The 7,124-nt window shown below is 34.9% G+C and overlaps 1 protein-coding gene across 1 annotated transcript in view; it reads right to left on the bottom strand.

Moving 5' to 3' along the window:
- The window catches only part of BCHE (butyrylcholinesterase), a 62,880-nt gene extending 56,002 nt beyond the window's left edge, over positions 1 to 6,878 (bottom strand). Inside the window, exon 1 of the mRNA XM_034998430.1 lies at positions 6,757 to 6,878. The gene's annotated coding sequence lies outside the window, so the exon portion shown is untranslated. The remainder of the gene's footprint in view (positions 1 to 6,756) is intronic.
- Between the last annotated feature and the right edge of the window lie 246 nt (positions 6,879 to 7,124).

A 7,124-nucleotide genomic window follows, 5' to 3' on the forward strand; every position in this document is an offset into this window, starting at 1 on the left:
GTCAACTTATGAAGATATCATTTCTACCTCGGTTAGAGGAAAAAATATAAGCTCATGTATGCTCTGAAATGTGTACAGTTCTATTCATGGTCAGCTGACTCTTGACATAACTGAAGTAGATTGAGAACCTTTAAGGATCCTTAGACTTCTGTTACTGGCTTTTTCTGTTTCCATGGTCCCTTCTGTGGTTCTTTTTGCCTCATGGTTTCTTCCTCAAAACAATCCAGAAGAGAATTTGGACAATATATTCATAGAATATTAAGTAACAAAAATACAGCAGTTGTCATTGAACCTAAAAATTGTGAAAACTAACAAATCTGCTGCCACTGTAAAGAACTATGGGAAAAACGGGAAGAGAGACTGAGGATATATACCAGAAAAAGCGAGTAACGAAGAAAGCCTTCTCTACCTAAATTACAATGTCAATGGAGAGAACCAGCAGCTGATAATATAATGTGTGAGAGGAGATACTTTGAAGGAATTTTACACTCAGGGATTACTCAATGCACATCTGCTATTTGTTAATTGATTAAAGTATATGCAACTGACAAGTTTGCCTATATGTTAACACATGACATGCGTTAACATGGTCAGATTACTTGCATTTTGATAGTGGACAAAATAAGTGAGATTAAGAGGACTAATGCTGAGGAATTACTGGAAAGAGTAGAAGAAAAAGGAATCTTTGAGACCTACAAAATTATAACTATTTGACATTTTATTTTTTTAAGATTTTATTTATTTATTTATTTGAGAGAGAGAGAATGAGAGAGAGAGAGAGAGAGAGAGAGAGCACATGAGAGGGGGGGAGGGTCAGAGGGAGAAGCAGACTCCCCGCCGAGCAGGGAGCCCGATGCGGGACTCGATCCAGAGACTCCAGGATCATGACCTGAGCCGAAGGCAGTCGCTTAACCAGCTGAGCCACCCAGGCGCCCCTACATTTTATTAAATAATATTTATTGATGGCATGAAAAGATTGCTTGTGGAAATCAAAGTTTCATTAAAAATTCATAATGTGGGGCACCTGGGTGGCTCAGTGGGTTGAGTGTCCGACTCTTGATTTCAGCTCAGGTCATGATCTCATGGGTCATGAGCTCTAGCTGCACTGGGCTCCAAGCTCAGCAGGGAGTCTGCTTCTCTCCCTCTACCATCTTCTACTCCTCCCCCCAACTCGTGCTTGTGTGTGCTCTCTCTCTTCCTCTCAAATAAATAAATAAATAAACAAATTCATAATGCACACCTGAATTTCTTTAAAATTAATAAAACCTAAAAATCAGATTCTGAAACTTCACATAACAAAGAGGGACACAAAAATGTAATGCCCATATCATTTAAAAGAACTAACATCTTTATACAACTGAAAGAAAGCCTGATTAAAACAGTCAAATACAAACACTGATTCTCATCCACACAATAATAACAAAGGTCCATAAATGTAAAAAAAAAAAAATCTGTATTATTTTTTGATACCATAATTGTAAATACAATCTATGTGTCTAAGAAGCTAATGCTGTGAGCATTGAGACTCTGTATTAGTGTTTTGTTTTTTTTTTTTAATTTATATTGTCTCAGAAGGTAGAGAGAATAAAGTATTACCCTGAAAACTGTTCCAGAGTTAGGATTCTCACTTTTTTATTTTTTTTAAGATTTTATTTATTTATTTGACAGAGAGAGACACAGTGAGAGAGGGAACACAAGCAGGGGGAGTGGAAGAGAGAGAGAAGCAGGCTTCCCACGGAGCAGGGAGCCCGATGCGGGGCTCGATCCCAGGACCCTGGGATCATGACCTGAGCCGAAGGCAGACGCTTAACGACTGAGCCACCCAGGTGCCCCGGATTCTCACATTTTAAATCAACCGCATTCACCACTGCTAATAGTACAGCTAGTGATCAACAAGTATTTTTTGAGCCCCCCAAAAGATCTGGATAACCTGATCAATTGTACAGTATTTTGTTCAGTGTACGTATGGATATCTCTATCTCTGTCTCTGTCTATATATCTATATATCTAGATCTAACTCTATCATTGTCCATATATATGCATATATATACACATATATGTCTATATATAATGGTTATAAAAATAATAAGGTTTTAAAAAATCAAACTGTGAGATTATTTTATGTTATCAGTTTTGATACTTTTGAATATGTGTTGGCTGTTAAATACTTTATTGAATTACATAATATTTTAATACTATTTCTATACTATATTTATGATTTCTATACTATTATAATATGCTATATTTATGATAATTATAATGATATAGTATTACAACAATGTAACAATCATGTAAAGGTTCTTGTAGACTTAACACTAATGAAATTTTATATTTCTGACAGTTTAGGAGTTTTAGAGGTATAGCTACTACAGTCTTATTTTTTTTTTTCCTTCTGATAATTTCTAAGCCCTTTCTTTTAAATAGATGGAGGTGACATTTGGAGAACAAAGTGCTGCAGAGTTTTTTTTTTTTTTTTTTTTCTTTTTAAAAGCCTGCTTTGGAAAGAAAATAGGAGTTAAGACACAAAGCAGGTTTACTCTAAGCTGCATTTCAACAGATTAATTGCAGCATCTCTGGTTGTACTCCTTCCTCCCTGTGGCCCAGTTCAAGCAATGTTCTTCTGAATCTAAAGTAAAGACCGTCTGTTTTTTGTGTGTGTGTGGTTTTATATAAATATTATTTTGCCTTTGTAAACTAAACACCTAATGCTAATAATTTTTGGTCTCTGATAATTTTCAAACATTTGTTGTACAGTTTAATAATTTTATTGCACAGCAAGTATAATACTACAAAAACATTTTGTTTTTATATGTAATTAATAAATGTAATAATTGTCCTTGAATATTTTAAAAACTATCTACTATAACACATAAAAGGTTAGTATCATTCCTATGTAACTTAGCTTGATTTTCTTGTATGTTTTTATTTATATTTGTGCTGACTAGGTGTTAATTTTGTATAGTATGATTTATGCAAATAATAATCTTGCTTTCTCAACAATGACCTATGAGTCATCATCTTACAAATAATGTAATTAGTAACATTCAAAAAAATCATCGTAAGCATGTGTTCACAGCAAGAATGGCAATATAGGGGCGCCTGGGTGGCTCAGTTGGTCAAGCAACTACCTTCGGCTCAGGTCATGATCCTGGAGTCCTGGGATCGAGTTCTGCATCGGGCTCCCTGCTCAGCGAGGAGCCTGCTTCTCCCTCTGACCCTCTCCCCTCTCATGTACTCTCGCTCATTCTCGCTCTCTCAAATAATTAAGTAATCTTTAAAAAAAAAAAAAAAGAATGGCAATATAATCCCAACTCACCATCATGGTACTTGTTGGAGCATTTATATACCATATTATGAAGTCTAGACTTTAATATGAAAGTATGCATGTGCTCATATACACATTGTTAGTGTAGGGTAATATTTTTATAGTTAGCTGTAGTACTGATTTAAATAAGCATTATGTTGTCCTTTTCATAATCTGGTATTCTCTATTCTAACAGGTTGCTCTGTATTTTTAGTATATGTTACCACATGATTAAATAAACAAAAGATGAATAAAGGAGACTAAGAAAATGTTATTAGTCTATATATCGAAATCTTTATTAATAATTAAAACATTAAATAAAACTTCATTTGTTTTTTCAACAAATTCTGGTGCAAGTTGGCTAATGTCACATTAAATAAGCAATTTAAACTCTGAGAATACATAATACATCATAAGGAATGGGGAAAATTTTCATACCAACTACAACTGAGTATCTGAATTAGATCACTTAACTTACTGCCATAGTTTTGGAAAGAAAGGCAAGAGTTTTTGGAATTGCAAGAGAAAATGAATGATGGGTGTGGGAAGAAGGAAAAACCTGAAAGATAATGAAGACTATAGTGTTCCAAAGTTGTAAAGTGCTCTGGGATATCAAAATCTACTGGCAATCTTTGGGAAATATTTCAAACTTTTAACAATATAACTTTGATTTTTTTTTTAATTAATTAATTTATTTATTTGACAGAGAGAAAGACAGCGAGAGCAGGAACACAAGCAGGGGGAGTCGGAGAGGGAGAAGCGGGCTTCCTGCTGAGCAGGGACCCCGATGTGGGACTCAATCCCAGGACCCTGGGATCATGACCTGAGCCGAAGGCAGACGCTTAACAACTGAGCCACCCAGGCGCCCTAACAATATAACTTTGAAAATAAAAAAAGGCAAAAAATTACTTTTTTTCATTTTTGATTTAATTTTATAAGTATTATCAACTTTTTTAAAAAGATCTTATTTATTTATTTGACAGAGAGAGAGAGACAGCGAGAGAGGGAACACAAGCAAGGGGAGTGGGAGAGGAAAAGCAGGCTTCCCACCGAGCAGGGAACCCAATGAGGGGCTTAAACCCAGGACCCTGGGATCATGACCTGAGCCGAAGGCAGATGCTTAACGACTGAGCCACCCAGGTGCCCCGAAAGTATTATCAATTTTAAGAAATATATGTTATGCCATAAGACATGGCTGTAATAAAATGATTGACAGAAAGAGTTATTTATTTGCCAAACATTTGCCATAGTTGATTATCAACCACATTTTCAAAATAATTCGCCGCCCAAGGACTTCTTAAAAGATGGTCAAGCAAAGCAGCGCCTGGGTGGCTCAGTTGGTTAAGCGACTGCCTTTGGCTCAGGTCATGATCCTGGAGTCCTGGGATTGGGTCCTGTGTCAGGCTCCTTGCTCACCAGGGAGTCTGCTTCTCCCTCTGACCCTCCCCCCTCTCATGCTCTCTCTCTATCTCATTCTCTCTCAAATAAATAAATAAAATCTTAAAAAAAAAAGATGGTCAAGCAAATATTGATAATAGTTTTCTCTGCATGTAATTTTCCTGTTTTTTAAAAAGTTATAATATGCATTTCTATATAAAAATAAACCTTAAAATAGTGGGGCAAGAGCCATCTAGATAATATGATCTAGATCAAGTGCCTTTAAAATGTATTTGTCAAATTAAACAACTAAGCCTTTATACCAAACCTAAAAAGCTTGTTTTGTTGCAGGCTATCTGAAGTGGGGAACTGAGGAAGTCTATTTATAAATAGACTATACCACTGTCTTTCAGGGATCCTTCAGATACCCATTAGTCCCTAAAAGAATGTGTACAGATAGAAGACACTATGTTAGGTATGAGGAGTGTAAGATCTTTATCTGTCCTCAATCAGGAAGAACATTCACAAACTTTTCATCATGTGAATAATTCAAACATTTAATATTAGAGAGATCTTGGGTCTTCTTTGAAAGTTGAAACTGGTGTTAGGTTGACATCTATTCAATTATAATTCTCTAACGTCCTACAGTTTTTATAAGAATGAGCAGATTTTGGCATGAAAGCATTAATATGAAGACAACATACAATTTAAATATGTTATTATCAAAAAATGACTCAGAGCAGAAACCAAATTTATAAACAAGATGTGACTTGTTAAGATATTATTAGCTCATATTTTAAAAACTGAAATGTGGAATAGATCTCAAACATTTTCTTACAGTTAAAGAAGCAGGACATTAAAAACAAACAACAATAAAACAACAAATCTAGGAAAATAAAACAACTTAGCGAATCCAAATAGCAATTTTGTTTGTCATTCAAAGGTGGTGTTATTTCAAATTCACAGAGAATTCTAAAGATGTTCATTTAAAGTATAAAGCCACTCTTTAAAAACTCATGCTCATCCTTAAACAAGTAACTACATAAGTGAAATATATTTATCATAAGTATGAGATAGTTTATATCATGGAAGACATTATACAGACTAGTGATAGTACCTCCTAGTTGAGTTTATTATTGTGTAATATGTTCATAAAAATATGGAAGGCCTACTTTTGAAATAAAAAATGAATTATAAATAGAAATCATAAACAATTAAATAAATTCATCCACATTTCAGTTTACTTTTAATCATTCACACATTTTATACTCAATGCTTAATTCTCTGATTAAACAAGAACTGATATCATCAAAATAAAGGTAGGTGTACAGGACTGTAGGGTGAGCAGAAAATCTATATTTGCTAATTGTTTGTATAATAATAGAAATAATAGCAAATTTACAATATTTTGCTATAATTTAAGTGCACATATTTTTAAAAAAGAGGACAACTAGAACCAAGGGGGGAAAGTTGGTATATCGAGTTAGAAAACAGAATTTTCTTTTAGTTATAAGAAACTTAGACTTTATTCTTTGCCAATTGATATTGTTTCAGATGACAAAATGTTGATTAAGTATCCTGTTCAAGCCAGACAATAAAAGAACTATTCATTTCATGCCACTTAAAAAAAAAAAAAAAAAAAAAAGAAGAAAGAAAGAAAAAAGAAATAGAGTAAGACTGGAAAAAACCACTTTTGTTACTCTTTTTAGGAGAGACAGAGATTCACTGAATCGTGCATTTAAGGGTAAAATACAGCAAAAAATGTTTTCCTTTAGGGAGCGCACTGAGAAGATACATCACAGTGATTCCACAAGTGCTACGGTCCTTTACACAAAGTTGAGTAAATTCATTTTTTCCTCAGGAGTTAAATGGACTCAGTTTGCGTTCCTTGAATAATAGGCAGAGTTGATGCATGTGTCTGCTCGCTTGCTTCATCTGTCCCATTGGCAATAGCTGTTCTCCACAGAGCACCAAAGGGGCACAGCAAACCAGCGAAGGGGTAACAATCCTCCTACAGAATGAGCTTCTCAGCAAGTTGCATCTCTACACGAACATGTAAATTCAGAGCCGCTTACCTGACTCACTGCAACAAAGATGATAAAGTTTGCAAGGAGTGGAAATCGTGTACTACTTCGGGGAAGCGCAGTATGCAGCTGCTGCTCCAGCCTGTAAATTGGAAGGCACTGACATTACAATCAACTGTTACTGACGAAGCTCGCGAGAGTTGGCAGCCGCAACTCCATCTAGAGGCAGCCAATCTTTACTTTCTGACATCTGTTCAGAGGCTAATGGTATGAATGCAATAGTGATTCATTTACAAAAATATTACCAGATTCATGCTTTACAAACGATTGCAGGCGCTCATTTCAGAGTGAAGGAAAAAAAAAAAAAAAAGACAGAAGTTTCTTTAACAGAAGCTGAAACTGAACAGAAAATGCATGTG

This window comes from Mirounga leonina, unplaced genomic scaffold (assembly GCF_011800145.1).
Source record: "Mirounga leonina isolate KUSES-001 unplaced genomic scaffold, KU_Mleo_1.0 Mir_115, whole genome shotgun sequence".
NCBI lineage: Eukaryota > Metazoa > Chordata > Mammalia > Carnivora > Phocidae > Mirounga > Mirounga leonina.